Source organism: Canis aureus, chromosome 38 (genome assembly GCF_053574225.1).
Source record: "Canis aureus isolate CA01 chromosome 38, VMU_Caureus_v.1.0, whole genome shotgun sequence".
Taxonomy (NCBI): domain Eukaryota; kingdom Metazoa; phylum Chordata; class Mammalia; order Carnivora; family Canidae; genus Canis; species Canis aureus.
The window spans coordinates 20437225-20462791 of NC_135648.1; the positions used below are offsets into that span (position 1 = coordinate 20437225).

The window sequence follows — 25567 nt, forward strand, 5'->3', positions numbered from 1 at the left end:
AGACACAGGATTGGAACTAGAAGTATATTTATTCGTGTTTCATCTCATTCTTTACACTTCACTGCTTTTAAACATGTAGGGAATCACAGAGTTGAATTGCCCTGATAAGCTTATACTAATTTCCCAATAGAAAATTAGTTATGTATATGTATGCAAATAGAACGGTGTTTGATGGTTTAACTATAATTAACAGTGGACTATTATACTAAATGGTATACAAATAAAGAAAATATGCTAAATATTATAGTGTTCTAATATATTAAATAACCCTTATATGCATTCATGGTAAAATATATTCCCAATACACATATATATCCATATATATTATATAATATATATAATTTACAATTGATACTGATAAATACTGATAGATTGATATAGTTCATTATAGATCTGTATAACAAAAATAAATTTTTATAAAGTGTGTATTCTTATATTTATTACTTATTTTTTAAGATTTTATTTATTTATTCATGACAGAGAGAGGCAGAGACACAGGCAGAGGGAGAGGGAGAGAAGCAGACTCCAGGCAAGGAACCTGACAAGGGACTCCATCCGGCGTCTCCAGGATCACACCCCGGGCCGAAGGCGGCGCCAAACGGGCTGGACCACCAGGGCTGCCCATATTCACTACTTTTTTAATTAATTTCACACATCTTTCTTTCATGACAGAAGGGAACAAAAAAATAAAACTATAAAGATCTTAATTTCATTTTGCATTTTCATTTCACTTGTTTTGTTTCCATATGATCTTATCCAAGAAAATATCACAGATAAAAGTTGACCAAAAATTTCATGATCATAAGTATTCTAATGAAAAAGAAATGTAAGTGATTAGGGTCAGAAAATAAAAATATTAAATAGGTCATGAAGAGTGACTTGAAACCTAATCTACACACAGTACCCACTCCTAACTACTGCATCTCTGAAAAAAATGTGTATATCCAAAATTCAGATTTGGATGGAGGATGCTTTATCCCTCATAATTCAAGGATTATTTAGAATTGTGTTGGGAGTTCCCTGGTATAGACTGCCCTTGATAAGCATAGTAGTTGAAGTAGTTTTTTAAAAAGTATATGGGGCAGCCCGGGTAGCTCATCAGTTTAGCGGGCCTTCAGCCCAGGGTGTGGTCCTGGAGACCCTGATCGAGTCCTGTCAGGCTCCCTGCATGGAGCTTGCTTCTCCCTCTGCCTGGGTCTCTGCCTCTCTCTCTCTCTCTCTGTGTTTCTCATGAATAAATAAATACAATAAAATAAAAAGAAAAGAAAAAATATATGGAACAGAGAACAACAAAGAAGTTAAAGATTTGTTAAAATATTTGAGGTATATCACTTCATTTCATATTTTAGAATTAGTATAATTAGAATAAAACTGAAATCCTCAACCAATAGTCACACAAAAATGTCAAGAAAGGATATTTTGACCAATAAATCAACAGTTTTTATGGTATATTAGAGAATAATTTCGATACCTAATTGGTCAATTTGCAAAATACACAAGGCTTTTTGGTTGCTGTTTTAAAGTTCAGATTCAAAATACCGAGTCATTCCAAATGAATTAACCAGTCAATTAGAGACTATAAGGGTTGGCATGAACGTATTATGTACTTCTTGTGCAAATATAGTTCAGAAGCCTGAACTAGAGAGATTCAGAGAGAAATAAAATAATTACCTTTCTTTATGATACTACCGACGAAGACATAAAACTATATTCCCATTCATAGTTTGCCACAGCCTAAACCATTATAGTTACTAAAGTAGTTTCAAGAAAAATAAGGTATTCTAAATCTTCTAAATTTCAAGAAATACAAGTTTTTTAACTCAGAGTGAAAAGCAGTGTGGTGGAGTAAAATAGAGAAGAAATTTTATGTGTGTGTGTGTGTGTGTGTGTGTGTGTGTAAATTTGAGCCTCATGTAGAGTTTGATTTTCATCTCTAGTACTTATTTATGTTACTTAATTTCTTTGGAGCACAGTTTTCTTCTTTCTAAAATAGGATTGATAATACATACCTTGTGATATTGTTGTAGGTATTCATGTTAACAGATGTAAAGTTCTTTGTTCAATCTTGGCAACAGAAAGACTCAATAAACGCTATTGATTATTTTCAATGCAGCAAATTACTTATTCAATTCTTAAAAACTTAGAATTATGCAACCATTTACATTTAGTATAATACAGTTTATCATTGATTGATCTCCTTAATGGTATGAGAAATAATTTAGAAAGCCATAGGTATTATTCTTTTATTAAATATTTTCTGAATGTTTTATATCCATAGGAAATATAAATACTAAGGCTGTTGTTCAAGAGCTATCACATGGCAAAGTGCGTATAGTTAATATATATTCTTAAATATTCATAAATTCCACAGTAATTTAGAATTTTTAAAGGTAGTTTCACACTAAGAGTTGTATGGTTCTGATTATGTTATGATCTTCTGCTCTCTCTCCACTTATACTCTATTCCAGCTATTACAGATTATTTCCATTTCTCCTAATAATTTTTTTTCACATCTTGTGCCTTTAATTCCTTGGCTGGGAATGCCTTTCTTTACTATAGACTGTAAGTTACAAAGAGGCAGGAGTCGTTCTCTGTATTTTAAGAGCTCTATGCTCATTGTAGGTCAAGTACATAATAATACCTGTAGAAAGAATAAATGTCCATCAGAAATCCTCATTTCCCAAGACTTGTCTCAAGGCAAGCTCAAAATCCTTCCTTGGTGAATCATGTCAGACATTTTACAGCCCTCTGCACATCCTTCTAGCTTCCAAAACATCTCATGTTTGCAGCTAGTTAAAATTTAAGATCAAGGGCAGCCCGGGTGGCTCAGCGGTTTAGCGCCGCCTTCAGCCAAGGGCCTGATCCGGGAGACCCAGGATCGAGTCCCATGTCTGGCTCCCTGCATGGAGCCTGCTTCTCCCTCTGCCTCTCTCTCTCTGTCTCTCATGAATAAATAAATAAAATCTTTTAAAAAAATTAAGATCAACAGTCTCTTCAAAAGTGAGTACAGAAAACGGAGAAATGGCATTAACTTCTTTGAACTCTAAAATAATATTTTAATAATACACATAGCTATCCTTAGATTCCCATTCCATAGCCCTGAAGATGTTACTACAATATTAGTGATGTGGTCTTTAGTAAATCATGATCCTCCTTGAATTAAAATTCATCTAATGTAAATTATGAAAATCTGTCAAAATATTTCTACATAGATTTCTATGAAACCACAGTTTTATGATAGATTGTAAAAATTCAGATAGACCAGTAATTGCAGAGACCAAACAATAAAAACCAAGTAATACCTATGGATTTTGAACAGGTGTCCAGGTATCACACATTTATGTAAGCACTGAAAATAAAGAAAAAAGGAAAAAATAACCAATTAATGATAGCAGGTTAAGTGATTAGAAGGAAAACGAAAAAACAGATTATAGAAATTCGGCAAGTGGAAGGAAAATGGCAAAATAAGAAAATGAATTAAATGGTCATATAATAACAAAACTATTTAAGGCTTATTCTAAGCAGAATTTAAGAGAGAACACAACAAATATTGATGTTTCCTGTTTTTCTAAGAGTATAATGATAAACAAACATAACAATGCTTTTCTAGGTATAGAAAAGATGCCAAAGCAGTTTTTTTTTAAATTTATGTGTATTGCACATTTTGCAAATAAACTTACTGTTACCAACCTAAAATGATAAATGGGAAGTAAAAAATTCCTGGCCCTTAAAATCCTCTATTATTCTCTTTGTTTTGTTCTTGACTGCATTAACAACATGTCCCAATTTATTATCATCAGCTTCTATTTTTAAAAAATGTTGTCCAGAGTCTGTCATCATTGGTCTCAGGGTTTTCCAAAGTGATTTATATCATGTTTGCTTCCCTTCTATGAGCGTAATGGTTGTCTCACTCTTTCACTGTGATTTTTTGGTAGTGTAGAGAAACAGCCTCAAAATAGCCTGAGAAGTTGTCCTGGTAGAGGACTAGTGGATCATTTTTAGCCTATGTTTTCTTTCCGTAGCCTACAATTATATTTCTAACTGTAAATTTGTTGACATGGTGATAGGAAGAAGTGAGAGAAGAGTCAATTATTTATCAAACATTTTCTGTGGTAGACATGAGGGAGCCTCTCCTAATTTTCCATGTGAAAATAGCTTTCCCATAAAGGGAGTGAAGATCACAGTGTGGAAATCATAACAAATCCCAGATCTGTTTAATTCAATAAAGCCCTAAACCTGACTCTTCCTAAATGATTTGCCATTTAGTCCGCTAGTCCACTAACTTCATGCCTAACACTACACTCTCTCAGCTAGTGTCTTGACCTTAGAGATTTTTCTCTAACTGATGCTTTCTGCCCTATTAAAATATAGAACTAGCTATTTAAGTAATAGTGTTAAATTAATTCAGCATTTCTTTTTTTTTTACCTCAGCTTCTATTTTTTTTACCTCAGCTTCTATTTTTTTTTCAAATTTTGTTTCTATCTTAAATTTTCTGATTTTGTTTTGTTTTGTTTGCAGTGAGTATTAGAGCTTTGAGACTAGTAGATAAAACTGGAATGGACTTAATACTGCTAAGTGGAAACTATTTTTTGCAAGCCCTAAATTACTAAACAATTGTCATTAGCAAGAGTATATTCCCCAAATCATGTGTACATTCATTTATTCATTCATCCATTTATTTAAATATGTCTTGAGTAATTTTACCAGTGTGTTTTGAATACTGGATTGAAAGGAATTTTATTTCACGTCATCTACACTTGCTTTAAATGTAATATTTAAAGATGTGCAAATTTTAGAGTAGTAATTTCCTATTTTCATATGAAATGTTTTAAATGTTTAGAGTTACATTAAGGGATCATTACAATACATGATATGCATTCCCAGTGTACATCATTTTCATGTGCCATAATATTAATCCAATAATCTAGAAGTTTTTAAGATCATTAAACTTGAATTTAGTCACTAAAAACTAATTAGCTATTTCTTATTTGCACTCATAGCTCATATTCAGCAGGCTTAGGTACTCTATATTCATCAGTCTAATTTCTCTCTAAGTATACTTTTATTCTAAAATTTTCTTTAAAATATAGATGTTTTGACAAGAAACCAGAAGGAAACTTAAACATCTGCAACCCCATTTACTAGATGTAAAACATACTGTTAGTATTAGGTTTGCTCACAAAAATGTATTATGCCAGGCAAAATAGTGAACATTTAGATGCATCTCTTTATGAGAATTTTGTTATCCATAATTAAAGATTTTTTTTAAAAAAATAACCATCCTCCTACATGTAAATAATCTGTTGTCTACATCTCAATATTAACATTATAATTGTGAACACTTTCCAATTTTACTCAATATTTCTTGAAAACATTTCCATGTCATCATATATTAGTGTACACACTCTGGTTTATGATATCTAAGTACATGTTTCTGAACTTTATTATAATTGTTATATTAAAATTCTTTGTGCCTAACTTTTTCCACAGTTCTGATTATTTCCTTGTTTTGTATAAGAAAATATATTGAATTAAATATATCACTTTAAAGACTTTAGTAGGTATTTTAAAAATAATTTAGGGGCATGCGCGTTGCTCAGTTAAGTGTCTGCCTTTGGCTTGGGTTGTGATCCTGGGGTCCTGGGATCCCGCCCCAAGTCAGGGTCCCTGCTCAGAGGGAAGTCTGCTTCTCCCTCTCCCTCTGCCCCTCCTCTTGCTTGTGCTTTCTCTCTCTTGCTCACTCTCTCTCTCAAATAAATAAAATCTTTTAAAAATAATAATAATTTAAAGTCATGCCTACTGTTGGTGCCTCATCAAACACTTCTTCCTTTTTCACATTTTATGATGACAACAGTGAAATGTTTCACACATATATCTTGCTATAATTGTCCCTGGTTGTTTTCCTACCTAAGTTTTATTCAGTAATTAAAATTTAGTTCAAGAATTACTTCAGAAAGCTTTACCTAATCTCTGAAGGCTGGATGAGATGACCTTTGTTGTGTCTTCAGAATAGGCCATGTACATCCTGAAATAAGATGGGCATATCTGTGAATATTTCTATGTCTCACTCCATGATGATTGTCACACTTCTCTTTGTGGCTTCTGTGACCAGTACAATGACTAACATATGATAGACATCAAATAATTTCTTTTTGCATCAATTATCAAACTGATATATTATTCGATCATAAATTTGATCCTCACAATAAACTTTCCATGTGGGCAAATATTATTTCCGTGTCATATGGAGTAAAATGAGGATAAAACAGGTTACTTGCCTGGAGTTATATGTGTAGAAAATGTTTTCAGGAACCAGATATAGACCATATGAATCCTGTCATATTAATCTCTCAAGTCATCAAATTTGACACAGGACACCTATGATGGAAAAGGCCAATTTGCAAAGTAGGTTTGGAGTTTGGGAAGTATTTGATCACAATAAATATCACCATCTTGGGCTATCTGATATTAATAGTGGATTTCTATTATCTTTTCCATTATGTTTAATTTCTACATTTTTAATTTCTTCATAATTAAAGAATAATATGAATGGGCTGTCATTAAATAATGCATGACATGATAATCTCTTAAAAATTCATATATGAATCTATAGAGGGAGGATATGAAAAATACAATATTATTCATAAATACTTTATAGTAAAATATTTGAAATATGATTTTTCAAAAAGTATTTGGCTGGCATGTCTGTAAAATTGTTCTTTAAAAAAAAAACTTGGCCTCAGCTAGAGGAGTAATTCTAGGAAGTTCTTTGTATCTACCACAATAATTTTCATTATTTTGAAATGGCATTCTTTACCAGTATAACGGCAAAAAGGAAATAACATGAGCTTGGAATCAAACAGAGATACCATAGATTCTGATGAATGCTAAAGTTTGTAAAATATTGTGTAGAGCAAGTCTCCTATGTTAGCCTTCTATTTGTCTGTAATACATTGACAGAAATTGAACAGCTTAAAATACCTGCTCACTATCTTGTAGTTCTGCAGGCTAGAAGTGAGTTCAGCAGTTGAGTAAGCAGTTAGGTTCTAACAGTAGGCCTGGAGGGCAGGATGGAGGCAGCCACAGCCAACTATGAGAAAGTCCGAGGCCTGTCCACAGCTCCAAAACAGAACCATAATAAACTGGATCAAACCAGACAGGTCCTAGGTGGTTGACAAAGTAGGTTGGAAGCTTCTGACCAAACAAGGAAGAAAAGGGACACAATCCACATTCCTGGAAGAGACCATCCTGCTTTCAAGGAATCTTTGTTTTAAGTAATGAATATCCCACCCCCTCATTAACAACTGTCAATAAAAAGATAGAGACCCAAACCCCAGTGCACAGCTCTCCCTTGAGCTCCTTGGCTCCCACACATCTCAAGAGTGTACTTTCACTTTAATAAACTTTCCAACTTGTACTACTCATCAGTTGTGTTGTGTTTGTCCTTGAATTCTTTCTCCTGATGAGTCCAAGAGTCTTTGCGGACATCTTTTGGGCTGGTTGGGTTGAGGCCTCAGGTCTGAGATCACCTCTCTCCCCTGGGCAACACAACCATGGTTTCAAAGGCCGAAATCAAGTTGTTGACAGGGCTGGCATCTAATCTGGAGGATCTGGGGAAGAATTTGAATCCACATTCATTCAGGTTTTTAACAGAATCCATCTCCTTGACATTCCTTTCCTATAGCTTGAGGTCCTCATCTTCTTGTGGGCTATTGGCGGAGGGGAAGATCACCCTCCACTCATAGGAACCGTCTCTTCAGTCCCTTCCATCTCTGCCCCTCCTTCCTAAAAGTCAGCTATGGTATAATCCCTCATACTTTGAATCTCTTTAATTGTTCCTTCTGTTACTAGCTAAAGAAAACACTTTTAAAGGGCTTGTATGATTAGATTGTGTTAACTTAGGTAATTTTTATTTCTACTTTTTAAAATAATTTTCTGCATTTCTCAAGTTTTCTATAATCAACATATTTCCCTCATATTTAAAAAGGAAAAAAAATACTTGTTTTGGAATAGAATTTGGCCTTACCTTGTATAATTTTAATTGGTAATTTAAATGAATAAAGCCATGATATTCTTGGGTAGCCAGAGAATACTAGGAATCCTGTGAGTGCCCAGCATGTGAGCTACTGTTTCGATGCATAAAAATTTCCTACTATACAATTTTTCTTGAGAGACAAACATTTCAAATACTTAATTTCTCAGTGCCGGCTAAGTGCTAACTTGGGCTCAGTTTACCAGATGCCCATGCCCTGGATATTATATCCAAATACCTAAAAAAAATTCACTAATGATGTAGAGACAGAGTAGACTTTTCACTTCAGGACACAGTATGAGCAGCAACATCTAGTCTCCAGGTAGACAGATGTTATGGTGATTCCCCAGTTTCCTTCCTAAATTGTGACAGTTTTAGAGCACTAGTATCGAAGAATTTCTCTGGAACCAGTTCAATGTATAGTGATTTGACTCTCATTCCACTACTATTGTGATTACATGCATATCAGTTTCCAAAACACAACAACTATAAATTCTTGACAAGATTTTTCAAAAATTGCCTGAAGACACTGAAGAGGATGCAGATACTTGAAAGGGATAAACACATGGAAAAGGGAATGACTCTAAGTATGGTTCCCATTTTTATGGCTTCTAGCAGGAGGACAGATACAATTTGTACTAAATGGGATGGCCAAACTCCAATAGAAAATCCACATTCTTTCTGGCCTGAAGAGCTATTACGGTAATCATAACCATTCTAGTGAGAGGTACAAATTCTGTAAAGCAGAGAGGACAAGATGGTAAGTCCAAAAATATGTCAAACTCAAGAAGAAATAGGTTTCTTGGCGTCAAAAGAAAACTCAGAGAACTGTACCTGGAAAGAATATTTTATTGAGCAAGAATCAAAATTTCTAAGATTAGAGAGACTTCAAAAGTGAAAGTGGTAAGAAACTGGGGTCTCAGGAGGTTACAGCTCAGTTTATAAAGAATGAATGAGAAAGTGCATTGTTTTCTATTTTGATTGGTTACTAAACACATTCCTTTTAAGCTAGTAGCTCTGATTGACCTTATTTATGTGCAGCTGACTGGTTAGGAAGCTGCAAGATTACAATGACACAAAGAAAGCTTAAGTTTGGGGGCATCTGAGTGCCTCTGTCAGTGAAGCGTCTGCCTTCTCCCATGATGGAGCACCATGTAGGGCTCTCTGCTTTCCTTCCCTCTCCCCACTCCCCCAGCTGGTGCTCACTCTCTCTCTCTCAATTTTTCCCTCTCAAAAAAATAAAAATCTTAAAAAAAAAGAAAGCCTAAATATCGTTTAAATTCAGAGTTAGATTCAGAGTTAGATTTAGGGGAGATCAGGATAGTTTAACTTTTGATTATGTGGCTATAGGTGGTTTGCTTGAACATACACCCAAACTATGGCCTCCATTTTGGTTTAACACCAATGATAGTAGTTTTCAACCATAACAAGAATTTCAATTTGTATTATTTTATAGTTTACCAAGCACTATCACATACTTTGCTAACCCCCATTAGAAATTATAAAATACATATATGAATAGGGAGGGAGACTGTGAATATTTAATTAATTTTCTTAATATTAGAAAAAGTTTATATATAAATGAGTACCAAATCTGATAGCCAGCTTTAACTTTCTTGTCTTCTTTCTCCTTGATCCAGAAAGTCTGATTATGTGAATCTGGATGGGACCCAAACATTCTACTTTAAACATATATCCAGGTGGTTTTGATGTATGTGCTTCTTGGATAAGGAACCTGCTGAGGATAAAATAAGAGTCAATGAGGAGAGCAGCAACTGCAAGGACTACCCCAGTCCTGGCAAAGACTTCCAGCTTTAATTTTCCCATTTTCTTGGCAAATTCAAAGCACAGTCTGCATTTTAAGCTTTTAGAATGTGTCAGATCTCATATTAAGAATTTTTATACCCTTCATCTATTTTTAGTACTCAGAACAATCTGTTTAGGTAGGTATCCCAAACTCCATATTATAAATTAATAATCTGTCGTACAGAGTGTTCAGTAACCTGACCAAGGAATGCAGACAGAAAATCTATTAAATTCAACTCTATTTGATTTTCTCTAGTATGTTATATGTTATCCTAAGCCATTCCTGACAACCGAACTGTTCCCATGCAGGAAAATCCAAAACTGAGAAGTATTCAAAGAAAAAGATTTTTTTTTCCTGCCTGGAACTTCTTTCAAAATGCTCGCTGTAAATAGGAGAGGAAAAATCTTTTTTCTAAATCTAGTCTACTGTTTCAGGGGAAATTTTTCTCAACATTTGATTAAACTAAACATCCGAATATTAGCAGATTGGTTCCTGTAAAGTAATTGCAGATGCTTGTTAAAGAAAAGAATTCATTTACTATCACAAATTTTACTTAAGAATAAGTTATTAAGGATTAGAATTATTCAAATGAGGCTGTAATTACTGAATTAAAGTCTTCAATTTCAAAAGAAGTGCAAATGATTGGAATATTTCCGTAGCTAATGTTTGCATTTTTAACTTTCTTTCTTTCCCAGTAATGGCAACCTTTACACTTTCTTTTTCACTGAATCCCTGACTCACCTGTTAGCAGCCACTCACTTTGCCCTACCTTTTCTTCTGCAATTAAAATTTGGCCTAAAAATGTCTTGGTTCTTTGTTAGTGTAAAATCAACTCTACTGAAATTTCCTTTCTAATATGAAGTAAATGCAATTTGGTAGAAAATATCCTGAATTTAGGTTTTCTTTGTTTCAAGCTGAGTTGTGTAACACTGGTAGGATGCCTTACCACTCAAATTTTATTCTACCATAAAATGAGAATTAAAATACCATTTCAAAAGTTTACTGTGAGAAATATTAAATATATGTCAAGTCTTTTGTACAATAAAACAACCTTAGCCTACAACAGACTCCCGTTTGCAGGTGTGATATTTGATTTTAAATGATTTTGCCTATTCAAGTCGGTAGTACTTGTTTTTTCTAACACTTAGGTAATAATCATTAAGGCTTAAATGTTATACTTTCCTATTTAGGGATGAATGATGGAGAAGCACACTGATTTATCAAAGATTAAACTCACAGGGTCCATGTACCTTAGATGGTTAAAATCACAGTCTTAAAAAAAAAAAAAAATCACAGTCTTAAAAATAAATAAATAAATAAATAGACAGATAGATAAATAAATAATTAAATCACAGTCTTTTGGCAATACTGAGCTCCAAATATGAAAAGTTCTTAACTATTTAGGTCTCTAAAGAAATTTATGTCAATTCCTGGCATTATTAAATATTTGTAAAAGAAAAGAACAGACTATCTGAAATGAATCATCTCCAGATATGTCTTTATGAATAGGCTAAATCTTCATTTTTAACCGTTTTAAAGATATCTTTACCTCCTATTTTTAAATATTAAAAATAATAAAAGATGTAAGATGTTACATTTCTCACATTTTAGCATGATTACAGTTTCAAAATAAAAATAATTCTCTAGTTTATAAGCATGATTACACCAAGAAAACACTCGCTTAACATTACAGTAATTAGAGTCTAAAAGTTAGCTTTATATATATTTTTGCTTCATTCATTATCATTATTTTAATGAATATTGTTTGACAAATATATAATACCTAAAAGATGATTTCAGGCTGCAGTATTGACTGGCCTAATACCACCTGAATTTGTCAGTGACTTATCACATATTACTGTACTGCTAGTGAAATCATATTTCCAAGTATGTATTCACTGCTCCTAAGCTAATAGGTCATTATTACAATTATGTTTACTAGTGAACAGAATTTTGTTCCCACTGTTTTGAATAGACCCACTGTAATTAATGACTCTACAAAGGCATTAATCATACCCTCTATGAAGTAGCCTAATGATGCTGAAGAGGTGGTATCATTATAGTGCTAAATTATATCTTGCCTGATGGGATGAAATTCTTTTTTAATAATTATTAAAAAGATAGGTAATAAGAACAAGAAAGTAACATTGGAAATTATAACTTCTTTAATTTTAATTTAGAGAAAAAAATATTGGCAAAAAGCAAGCTCTTCTTTTCATGTCTTTTCCCTTATTTCCTGTCATGATTGAACATAGTCTATAGTATCAAATTCAAAATTTGGTTTAGAAATTAGAAATATGTTTTCAAGGTATGTGAGAGTATTATACTTTTCTCATACTAAGAATTACTTTTAGAACTTAACTGGATCATATCCTAATAGCAAAGGAATATTTTATTGGTTTTGCATATGTGAAAATGATTTCAGAACTACAAAGCTCTGTATAAACAGGCTGGCACTCATTGTCACTTTTAAAGTTTACCTCACAACTAATTAAAGCCTATTAAAAAATTTGCCAAGAAAAATGAACTAATTAAAATGGAGAGACTTCAGAAGAATGCTATTCAGAAGAGGATGAATATTGCAGATTAAGATTTCTGGGGGATAATTATAATTGGAAATTAGCAATAGTTTGCTTTAAAGTGAAAGAAAGGAAAAGCTTCCATTTTAAAATAAAATTAATTATAGAAAGATAGTAGAGTTATTCTTGATCCCTTCTTTTCCTTATCTCCAACATCAAATATACAATCAGTCACCCTCTCTTGCTGATCTTCCCTCCCTCACATTCTTCAAAACACCTAGATGGTCCTCTTGATCAAAACAAGAACAACAGAGTTTATCACCATCCTCTCTGATCTTTATCCTCCTCATACTGACATTCTTCCCATCTTCATACATGCTTTTTCTTCCTTCTGTTCATCCCCAAAGCTAACTTCTAGAACACAAAACTCATCTTGTCTCCCTCCTGATTAAAAATTCAGTGTCTACTGTAATGGTTAATTCATGTGTCAACTTGGCTAGGCTATAGTGCTCAGTTGTTTGATAAAATAGTACTCTGGATGCGGCTGTAAAGATATTTTTTTAAATGTGATTAGCAGGGCAGCCCCGGTGGCTCAGCAGTTTAGCACCGCCTGCAGCCCAGGGCGTAATCCTGGAGACCCTGGATCGAGTCCCACGTCAGGCTCTCTGCATGGAGCCTGCTTCTCCCTCTGCCTGTGTCTCTGCTACTCTCTCTCTCTCTCTGCATCCCTATGAATGAATAGATAAATAAAGTCTTTTAAAAAAATAAATAAAAAAATAAATGTGATTAACATTCAAATTGGTAGACTTTGAATAAAGCACTTTACCGAAGTAGCGTTCATGGGCCTCATCCAATCAGTTGAAGATCTTAAAAGCAAAGACAGATTTTGTGAAGAAAGAGCAATTTCCTACAAGACTGAAACATAGAAATCCTGCCTGCCTGAGTCTTCAGCTTGCTCTTTCTCTATTTTAATGATAGGTAGGTAGGTAGGTAGGTATATAGATAGATAACTTATAGATGATAGGTAATTGATAGATGATTGATAGATATGATAGATATGGAGACGCAGATATAGGTATGCATACGAGTATTTTCTGTTACTCTGGAGAATCCATCAGTCTCCCCAAAACCTTCTGATAAAGTGTATGTTTAATTCCAGGTGCTCTCTGGCTGCCTTACATGCTCCACCTCTTCTCTCTCCAATCACTCAGCATTCCTGTCAGGTTGAACTTGCGGTATCTTTGTCTTATCTTCTGGGTTGCATACATGGCCTTGGTATATTTTGCACTATTTAATACCTGCCTTCAGTCCTTCAGAACTCAACCCAAGGGACACCTGGGTGGCTCAGCGGTTGAGCATCTGCATTCGGCTCAGGTTGTGATCCTGGGGTCCCGGATCAAGTCTCACATCAGGCTCCTTACAGGGAGCCTGCTTCTCCCTCTGCCTGTGTCTCTGTCTCTGTCTCTGTCTCTCTCTCTCTGTCTCTCTCTGTGTGTGTGTTTCTCATGAATAAATAAATAGAATCTTTAAAAAAAGAACTCAATCCATGCAACAACTTCTTTTCCTCTTCTATCCCCATGCCTGGAAAACTGCATTAGGAAGTTTCTGCTCCTACATTTTTTGGGTACCATTAAAATACCACTTTTTACATGGTAATGATGGACTTAACATCTAGTTCACACTGTACATTTTTAAAGGCAAAACCAACATACTTTTCTATGCATCTCTAGAGTCTGTTGCAATTCTAAGCATATACTAATTATTGAATGAATCAATCTATAATAGATTCATTAGATCACATAATTCTACCAAAAAAGGTTACTAAATAGGTTACTTATTCTCTTTCCTTTTTTATTATTCATTTTAATTTATATATATATATATATGTATATATATATATACATATATTTTTGAAGGGGATCTAAAGCTATTACGGAATTCAGAAGGAGAAAGGAGTGATATCAAAGTGTTTTATTCTATATATCAAATGGAACTCTATCAAATGCTCAATTTAAAGAAGCAGGTAAACTTTAATGATAAGGGTGCTTATTGCGTGTCAAGATCTAGTCTAAATACTTTATGAACTTAGTTATGAGAGCTGTATAAAGAACATAATGTTCTTATTTACAGATAAAATGCAGACAAACTTTATAGAAGAAAACTAAGACCCACACAGAGAGTTTAAGCAATTTGTCAAAGGCCACATAGATAGAAAGGGACCCAGGTGAAAAGATGACCCATAAAGTTTAAATCTACCATCTATATGCTTAACCACTCTATAATATCTCAATTGAAGTACCATATTCACATTTGGGGAACAATAAATATGTGTAACTAGCTAGCCTTCTATGTCTTCTAGTTCAGACATTTGTGCAATGGCCATTTTTAAATTTAGCCAGTTTGAATTGGCCAAATACTAGTAATTTGTAATTAATGACTATAGCTTTTTGGCTATTCTCTTTCTTATGTTTATTTATTTTTAATATGTACTCCGTCCAGACTTCTAAAGTCATGTCAAATATATTGTAGCCAGAGGCAGGTTTTTAAATAGCAAACAAAACAAAGCAAAGAAAAATAAAAACAAACAGATCAAAATAAGCTTTTGCCCTGACAGTATCTTGCTATATGATAGCATGGCCTAATTTGGGTGTTAATTGCCAGAAGAGAAGAGGAGACAAAAAAAAAAAGTTTCTCATACATTTTGGAATTTGTATTTGATAATAGTAATACACTGTGGTTATCTACTTTCACTTTAGAAATAGAAAGGACATGTTTCTTAGAAATTTTTATCACTGAGTACAAGCAGATAAGAGTCTCCATTTAATGTCAATAAAAATCTATGTATAGTAACTTAAGTATTAGTTTCTATAAGAATCCATTTCCAATGACCAAAGGATGATATGAGCAGTTTGTTTTCAGACTCCTTAAAATGAACAATCTTAGGGTTGTAACAGATGTGATTATTGAACTCTATCTCCCTGTCATAGACAGAGATACACCAATAATAAGAATTAAGGAAAGTAGGGGCCTTAATTCTTTTTGGTCATATTCTTTAAGGATTAATCTGAGGTGTCTTTTATTTATTAAAGAAAATAGCCAATTGAATTGCTTCATATATACTGTACTAAGTTGTATTCTTAAAATGTACATATTTGATTAGTATTATAAAAACAATATAGTATACTGGGCAGGTCCAAGTCTCAAGTCTTAGCAGTGCCCTTTGATGGCTACTGGTCTTGGCCACACAACTTGATTTAGTGAATCTACCCATCTGGCATGAAAACTAAGCAAGGTACAGAGGGAAACACTAAATTTTTGTTTATTGTTTCTACTTTTGGTAGCATAACCATTTCTAGGCTGCTATTTTTTTATATTGATTAGCAAAGAGAACACACTTTGTTCTCAAACTGTATAACCAGCAGTAGAAATAATAAAGTCAAAATTTTTTGCTTCATAAAATTTCTATTTTTCCCTACAGCTCTTCATTGAGAGATTATTTCTTGATCTTCCTGGTGGGTAATTTTTGTGTGTCAGGCGATTTCTCTTCCCATTAATGAAAAGCCAGCTTTACCAACACCCTAAGTGATCAGTCTTTCATTCCCAGGTGACTAAACAATTGGAACCCAGTTAGCTTAAGGAAGGTTTATGCCTTGAAACTGTTTGTTAAATTGCCTTTCAAAATGTCTCAAACCTTTAAGAGTCATGGATCAAAAGAGATCATACATAAGAAATCACAATGGTGAGCTTAAAGTCAAACATCCAGTTATTATACCAGCAAAATGGGTTTATTTGGGAATAGCAGAGGAGTTAGAAATCAGAGCATGCAGACTATGGTAAAACACAGACAGGTCCAAAGAAATAGAGGAAAGGTCAGCTTTTATTAGATTTCTGGAGGAAGTTGGGGAAGGATTTTTGAGCAAAAGCCCATCAGAGAAGAAGAGTTCCAGGCGGTGGTAGTTTCTCATTGGCTCCAACTGGTGGTTAGTGCATTGTTGTTGGGGGCAGGGAGGTTTCCTGCCTCTTTTTCTTAAAGGCAGGAAAAATGACCTTCCTTGTCAAAAACAATTCCTAACTTCTTTCTTTCCGTTAATCAGGTTTTAAGCAATGATACGTGCATGAGAGGGCCCCCTTCAGGATTTCGACCCCATTTTAATGAGATTTCCTTTACTCATTCTAACAATAGGATTTTTTTAAAAATAACTTATTTTGAAAAAAGAACTTTTCCAATTTCCTAAATCCATACTTTATTTTTTTAAAGATTTATTTATTTATTTATGATAGAGAAAGAGAGAGAGAGGCAGAGACACAGGAGAAGGGAGAAGCAGGCTCCATGCCGGGAGCCCAATGTGGGACTCAATCCCGGGACTCCAGGATAGCGCCCTGGGCCAAAAGCAGGTGCTAAACCGTTGAGCCACCCAGGGATCCCCCTAAATCTTATATTTTAAATGACAAAAGAACCACAAGCTAGCTGCAATAAATCTAAAAAATTTACATACAGACAGACACACATATATAAATACTACACACACTTACACCCTGCTCAGTTTCCTGCACCAAAGGAATCCATGGTAGTACTTTGTTCTGTAAGTTTTCTACATCTTTCCCACAGTATATTTTTAATGTGGTGATTTGTGATTTAATGTGTAATGATAATTTCCAGATCATTTGTTAAATTTTCATAGCAACTAGTCCTTGCAGAATTAGTACTTTAGATTTATTATTATTATTATTATTATTATTATTATTATTATTATTAGAGAGAAGAGAGAGAATGAGTGAAAGAGCATGAACTGGGGGGACGGGCAGTAGGAGGGAGAGAAGCAGAGTCCCCACTGAGCAGGAAGCCTGAGGCAGTCGTGGGCTCAGTCCCAGGACCCAGGGACCATGATCTGAGCTGAAGGCAGATGCTTAATGGACTGAACCACCCAGGCATCTCCAGAATCATCACTTTTAGAATAGTATTCATGATAGGTGGAGTATTTCTCAGATGCTAATTTTGTAAGAAGGTTGGTGTTGCTGTTGCAAATGCAGGGCAAATGTAAGATTGTTTAGGAAAACTGTCACCTAATATAAACATATTCTATTTAAGTTTATTAAGAATCCAAAAAATATATATACAAAAAAAGAATATCCACAATAAGACAAATATTCCTCTGTTGCATGACCTGCGTTACCCCAAGAACCAAAAAATTGTCAAAACACTTGAAACACAAAATTGCCAGCAGTGCTTGAACCTTCAATGAAAAGATGGGCTGACATTGAAGATTCACTAGGTATGTGGCATCCAATAACTTCTATCAACTCTGATTTTCTGCAACTGCCATTCCAAAGTCAGTTTCTCAACTGGGTAAGCAGTCTAAGATATCTTTAAATTTTCAGTTTGTCTTAAATAAAATGTTTCTACAGCTCACAGCACCTTATAAATTTTTAAAGAGCTGCCCTTCCTCATCAGACCCTTGGACATTCATGATGGTCATCCTCAGACAATTCCAGCAGCAGGCTAGCATACACACTGCTTAAACATGATCAAGAGAACTAGTCAGAACAAAACAGAAAAGCTAAATTTTCAGTCCTTCAACATGAGATTATATCAGTCAGTTTGATTTTCACTCTGTGTTTCTTTTTTTTAATTTTTATTTATTTATGATAGTCACACAGAGAGAGAGAGAGAGAGAGGCAGAGACATAGGCAGAGGGAGAAGCAGGCTCCATGCACCGGGAGCCTGACGTGGGATTTGATCCTGGGTCTCCAGGGATCGCGCCCTGGGCCAAAGGCAGGTGCTAACCGCTGCCCCACCCAGGGATCCCTCACTCTGTGTTTCAATGTCACTGTTATTAAAATTACTGATATTTCTACAGTATTTAAAAGCATATTTTATGTTTTAATTTTCTTCATTTACCCTTTTTTTATGGTCTGTTCATTTTCATGGTGCTTGGCTATTTAGGTCTCAGAGTTTTATCTTCTCAGACATAATGCTCTGTATGATGGATTAGCAAACCCTGAAATATTGTTATTGCCTGTTATCAATGATCTTAACAATTGATTTCTTACAGCAAACTCTTTGAAATAACAGTAACGTTCAGTGATTCTAAGATTATGCCTTCGGAATTAACTTTATTTAAGTGAAGATTAGGAATTAACTTTATTAGTCATTCTCTTCTAAAAGAAAATATGTTTATTTTAAAGAATCATGCAGCCCAAGAACAACACAGCTTGAAAATAACAGCAAGAAAATAATCACCTGCACATGATTCCTGATATTCTTTCTTTGAGTCGTATCAGTGATATAAGGAATCCAGTTCTCTAGTCAACTAAGAAAATATATGTTTCTTGGCAAAGATGATGTATTGATTTGCTAATATTTGGTAGCAGTGTTCTGGTAACACATGAAATCAAGTGACTAATTTAATTATTTAAATGGTACTAGAAACTAGCACATACAACTAAAAAATATTAAACAGGTAGATTTAGATTGTGGCTTTGAGTACTGTGATTAATTGTACAATGGCCTTTAAAGAAAACCACATCCTAGTCATCCAAACTGTGAACATTGCCTTAGATGGCAAGAAAAACTTCGTAATGGTGTTTAAAATAAGGATCTGAAGATGGGGAGATTATCCTGGATTATGTGGAAGGGCCCTAAGTGAAATCACAAGTGTCTTTATAAAAAGAATGCGGAGGAAATTTGACACAAAAGAAGCAGCCAGTGTGAGAACTAAAGCAAGATGCTAGAAGGCTGGCTTCCAAAGTTAAGGAAAGGTCCCACAAGCCAAGAAATGCAGCTCTAGCTGCTAGAAAATGCAAGGAAATGGATTTTCCTAGAGCCTCCTAGTGGGGGCACAGCTCTGCCAAACCTTGTCCTGGACCAGTGAAACTAATTTCAGACTCCTAATCTTCAGAACCGTAAGAAAATAATCTGTGTCCTTTAAACAACCAAGTTTGTGGTAGTTTAATTACAACAGCTATGGGAAACTAATGCAAGGACTGATAAGTCTTTACTGTTGGGTCTGTTATTTTTCTTGGCATTTACACTGTCACTTGAACAAAGGCCCAGGAGTTACAAAATCTTGTTCTTCCATGAATTACACTTAGTAGGTATTCAAGTAGTGTCCATTATATTGATGTTAGAAATAATAGTAAAAATAACGTAAATGGCAAACTGGAAAAGATGGAATAATAATGCCTCATCAGGGACTCCTGGGTGGCTCAGTGGTTGAGCACCTGCCCCTGGCTTGGGCATGATCCCGCAGTCTCAGGATCAAGTCCCACATCAGGCTCCTTGCCTGGAGCCTGCTTCTCCCTCTGCCTATGTCTCTGCCTTTCTCTCTCTGTATCTTTCATGAATAAATAAATAAAATCTTGAAAAAAATAATGCCTCATCATATTTGGGAAATAATTTAGGATCTCATAAAACAGGCATTCCATTTTATATAAATCTGAAATACTACATAATTTTAAACGTTATAATACAAATTCAATCCTAAACTCATCAACAAAATGGATCTAACAGTACCTATTTCACAAATGCGATGAAAAAATTAAGGAACACAAAATCTCCTGATATAGCCCTAGTACTTAATGGATAAAAAATAAACCTTGTTTCCCTCTTCAAATCTGATGTCAAATGGCATACTGATTCCAAATAAACATGGTCGGAAATATCAGAGCATTTTAATTTTAGCATTTATAGATAGATCTCGGTGCAACTATTGTTGAAGGTAGGGGTACCAGTGCATATGAGAACGGAGTGGCTAGCATCTCAACTATTATAGGACAAAACATGCACTTCTATCCCAGTTATAAATTAGATACTTCTGGAAGTTCTCGGTTGTTTGTTTATCAACATATATTATTGATAAACAACATATATTATACCCAAATCTAGACTTTAAGTTATAGCAATAATTATAAATCTATAAGACCTAAGGAACAGAAATATTACAATGGCAATATTAATCTTCCAGGACTGTAACTAAATATATCATGTGGTACCTCTGGACAACTGGAAACTAAACGACCAAGTGATCCAGAAGAGCACTTGGTATCTTTCCTGTGAATTAAATGACAACTTCCTGAAAAAGCCTTGTCATTCTCTTCTAAAATGGAGTGATAGAATTTTTAAAAATTAAATCAAGAAAATGCTTTGGACAGTTAATACGCTATCAGTTTAGACTGGTGATTTTTGAAGTTTTAACACAAATGAGAAGATTCAGACTATCAGAGAAATCAAAGATGAGAATTTGGAGGCACCTGGGTGGCTCAGTGTTCAAGCATCTGCCTTTGGCTCAGGTCATGATCCCTGGGTCCTGAGATTGAGTCCTGCGTTAGGCTCCCCGCAGGAGGCTGCTCTCCCTCTGCCTCTGCCTCTCTCTATGTGTCTCTCATTGGTAAATAAATAAAATCTTTTTTAAAAAAGATAATACTTTGAATATAGTACACATTACTCAGTAAATGAATTTTGATATATTGAATAAATGAATCTGTACCAAAATAATGAGTAAAGATTTCATCCAATGTGCCATCAAACTCAAACTTTTATTTTGAAAATATAAACAACAAATAAATACTTCCTAGCTTTAAAAAAGGATTAGTGATGGGAGCAAGAAGGAAAATGCATTAGTTGATTTTCAGTTTCATTATTTATATCAAAACATTCTTACTGTTTTGGGTGTTTCCCAAGTATAATAATTTCTTAGGGCTTTGATTCTTCTGAAAGCTCTGAGGGAAATCTCTCCAATGCCTCTTCCTAGCTCTGGAAGTTGCTGGCAATTCTTGGCACCCCTCACTGTGTCACTTTGCCTATTTCCCTCTGTATCTGTGTCTTTGGGTCCAATTTTTTTTCCCTCTTATAAGGACACCCATCACTTAACTAGTTAATCTTAACTAACTCCATCTGCAAAGACCCTGTTCCTAAATAAGGTCACTTTCACAGGTCCTGGGTGGACATGAATGTGGTGTGGGAGGCACACCAAGCAATCTAGTATCCCAGGTCTTCCCTGTAAATATACAATAGTTCCCAACTAGACACTATTTCCAAAGATCCTTTTAAGAGTGTTTTGTTGGTGATGGTGTTTCTTCACAGCATAAACCAGGTATGTTTTAGAAATGTTGAAGTTGTTTCTGTTTCTTATGTTTAAATACTTTCTTCTCTTAATTCAAATAAAGTTTATTAATCACAAGTAAATCGAAGATATATGACTTGTTAATTTTCAAGTTTTTGGTCATAAAAGGATTTTATATAGTTTTTATGCTGACTCTTAGACAATAACTAATTTCTTCCCTCTTTAGTAAATGTATAATTTTGTTCAAACTGCAACCTCATTTCCCCCCAAAGCTTTTTAATACTACAGCATTTTCAAATGATGTATTTTTTTCTTTTGCATTGATCCATCTCTAAAATTATGGTACTTTTCAGAGTGCTACACATCATGCCTCCTACTTCAGTCCTGCATTTTCTTTGGCTGATAATGGGTGTGCAATTGGAAATGACTTTTTATTTTTTAACATTTGAAGCTATCATCTCTTATTATTATTGCTTTTTCTCTTCTATTTCTAGAGAGAGGGAGCTGAAACACAGTAACCTTCCAAGCACAAAATTATTTTTACTGATTTTAGTAAAATGATAGAAGTCGTACTTAGAAAAACTCATATTCTGTTTGCAGCATTTTTAATGAAGTGTTCAGTAGGAATATATTAAATTCTTTGGGAAAATGTACAGGTTTTTGAAATTATAAATGATCTTAAACTAAAATTCTAATTCGTTACTATTTTATGAGAATAAAACACATATTTTTATTTTAGGTATATATCTATATACTTAGAAGTTATTTTAATTTTAAAAAATTATCTTATAATAGTTTAATTATAAAACCAAATAGGAAGGGAGCTTATTTACACGTGTTTTAGTATGTATGTATGTATATAACAGAATGAACATATGTTGAGATTATATAACCATATAAAGTAAAAGAAAAATGGAAATGAATGTTTGAAATCAAGGAGGTTTTTTTTTCTATTTCATCTTACTAAAATATCTTTAAAATGGAATTTGTGGTTCACTGAGTTTAAAATACCCTTGATGTTCAAAGTCATCTCAGTCACAGGAAGGGGGTGCTGAGATATTTAAATAGAGCCCTTTGGTTTTCCCCATCTCCATGGTTATGTCTCGAGGCCTCCTGGTCCCTGAATGTTCTGCTGGTATCTGATAATAGAATTTGCAATTAATGAGCATAGGTCTGCCCTTTGAGCTCTGGCAGTACTCACCGGGCATTATGGTTTTAAGTTTGGCTATAACCCTTGTGAGGGCTCTGACTCAGAATGTTATAGGCCTATCTGTCTTCTCCCTGTAGTGACCCACTCAGGCACATTTACCAGTCAGAGCCTGGAGCTCACTAATGTGTCACTCTTCAAGCTGTGCGTGAACTTCTGTATGTAGTCCAGAGCACAAAGACCTCTTGATAGCTAAATTCCAGACCTTTAGCTGCCAACCAGTGCTGTGATAAATAGTATACTCCAACCAGATCAACTCATGAGGGCTTTGCCTTGCAGAGTTTAAAGGGAAAGATTTGTTCTTAGGTCTCTTTCACTCTTGTCTGTTTATCAAGCAATACCCCAAGTTGTCATGAGAGGGAACCAGAAAATGCTGGAGTCTCAACACTTGTCCACAAGCCTCCATTAGAAATGTTTAGGGCAAGCTATGTTCCAGAATTTGGAATTTGGGTATTTTAGAAAGGTAATTATATATATATATATATATATATATATATATATATATATATATCCTAGAGATTTCATTATACCTTCAATGGGATCTTAGGCAGTACTCCTAAAGAAACATGTTCTTTCTCGGTGTGTATGTTTATTTGTACACACATATACACATTCATAATAAGTGTGAAAAACAAAGATATAGCGTCCCTACTCAAAAAAAGTCAAGACCTACTCCCTATTGCCTTGAGTCACTTCAACCTTTGAGGCAGGTTGCAAAGAAACATAACAGAATAATTAAACATCAGCATTTTAATATTCATAAATTATCATTGAGACTACAGTAAGTCAGGGTGAAGCCAGGATTCATACTCTTGTTTCTCTAGGGGCAGAGCCCACAATCAATCATTATATTGTCTCTCATCCATCTTTGATGATTACTGTGTGCATGGCACCTGTTAAAAATCTTCACAATTGTTAAATAATTTAAACTCAAAATAACTTTGGAAAGTATTATTCATGTGCCACAAAACAGGACATTAACTTGACCAAGTTCATATGGACGGTAAGTGACAGAATCAGTATTTGAATTCGGGTACCTGATAACCTCTTTCTACCATTTCTCATAAAGAGAATCAAGATTGTAGATACAATTCATTTGGAAAAGATTCTACCCAAAAAAGTGACTCATGGAATGAAAATTTCACATTCGTTGTAGGCTGAATAGAAACTACGGGGCGGGGTGAGGTATTGTCATTTGTGTTATTTTTGGTCTATATTTTAAGGAAAATGTATTCTTTAGTTGATATCACCCAAAGAAGTTCCAGTCTACCTTTGTCACCATGCCATTTGTTGAGTTTTAGAAAGTTAATGAAGAACTAAAGAATTAAGCAAAATGCATGAGGGCATTTTTATAAGGGCTCGGTGGCAAAGGAAATGAAATACAATGCTTAGATCTCTTCACTTCAGATGATCACTGTTTGTGTTAATAAATTCTCTTTAATCTTTCTTGGCTTAAATATTGTTACACACTGTCCAAACATGACTCTGTGTCTCAAAAAGAGAATCATTCAGGAAAAACTAGAGCTGATTTCTAGCATCAATTTCATCATTTGTTAACTCTCTGTATTTATACAAAATATTCTTTAAATCTCTAAAATTGGTATGAATGTATAAAATGCATGAGATGTTTATAAAAATCAAGTCAATGATAAATTACATTGCAAAATACAATACATATATATTTAATATATTATATAATTATATGTATATATAATAATATGTTTATATATAAAGAATTTGTTTAACTAATTTGGTAGTTTAAAACTACCAAATTTAAATTTAGTATAGGCAAAAATCATCACTGGATACTAAAACCCTTGAATTAATTGGAAACAAGATATTTACTCTACTGATTATTTAACAATTGCAAAGGTAAAAAAGAACCTTTACAAAGTAGAAATCTGGTGCACGCCACTCTTAAAAGTGTTATCAACAACTTAGCATTACCAATAATGAAATAAATTTATTCCTTATTAAGAAGGATCCTATATCACTTATGCAGTATTCTTGGGGAAAAATTATTCTAATTAGGAGGAAAGAATCAGGCAAATTCAAATAAAGATAATTCTACAAACCAAACTATCCAAGCCTTTTAATATAAGGGAAAAAAGCTATAGAGTCACTGAGTAGGCTAAAGAGACTTGATAAACCTGTCTGTGTGTGATTTTTTTTTAAGATTTACTTATTTATTTGAGAGAGAGAGAAAGAGAACACATGGGGGGGCAGCTGAAGGAAAGGGAGAGAGAAAGCCCAACCACGCTTAGCATGGAGCCTAAAGCAGGTCTCGATCCCACAACCCCGAGATTATGGCTCAGCTAAAACCAAGTGTCCATTACTCAACCAACTGCACCAGTCTGGTGCCCCAAACATATGTGTAATATTTGACTAACTTCTGAATTTGGAAAAAGTAAAGACATCATTGGGCCAATGGAAGAAAGAGAAATATAGACTGTAAGATTATATTATGATAGCAAATTCGGATTTCTTTAACCTAATGAAGGTATACTAGTAATGCAGGACAATATCCTTGTTCTTAGGAGATACATGATGCAAGAGCTAGGTTGAAATGCTTAAGTTAAAAAAAAGGGCGGGGGGGGCGCTGTGTGTGTGTGTGTGTGTTTGTAAAAAAAAAAAACAGAAAAAAGGGGAGAGGGAGAGAGAGTGAGAGAAAAGAAGAGAAATAAAGAGAAAAAAGCAAAGATGGCAAATGTTAACAATTGGTAATTCTAGTTGAAGGAGGAGTATATGGGGTTTATTATCCTATTTTTAAAGACTTTATTTTTTAGAGCAATTGTAAGTTCACAGCAAAATTAAATAGAAGGAATGGAGATTTTTTTCATATGCCCATGATTTTCCCCCAACACACGCACACCCTCCTCCATTTTCAGCATCCTCTACCAGAGTGGTTCATTTGTTACAATTAGTGAACCTACACATTG

At 34.2% G+C, this 25567-nt stretch overlaps 1 long non-coding RNA gene across 1 annotated transcript; it reads right to left on the reverse strand.

The window, feature by feature from the left end:
* Nucleotides 1–2217: 2217 nt before the first annotated feature.
* On the reverse strand, nucleotides 2218–7490 carry LOC144307025 (uncharacterized). Its single transcript, XR_013373988.1, has 5 exons — nucleotides 6983–7490; nucleotides 6280–6379; nucleotides 5965–6026; nucleotides 3303–3349; nucleotides 2218–2641 (listed from the first exon to the last, which is right to left on the reverse strand). It is a non-coding gene; the product is annotated as an uncharacterized LOC144307025 (long non-coding RNA).
* Between the last annotated feature and the right edge of the window lie 18077 nt (nucleotides 7491–25567).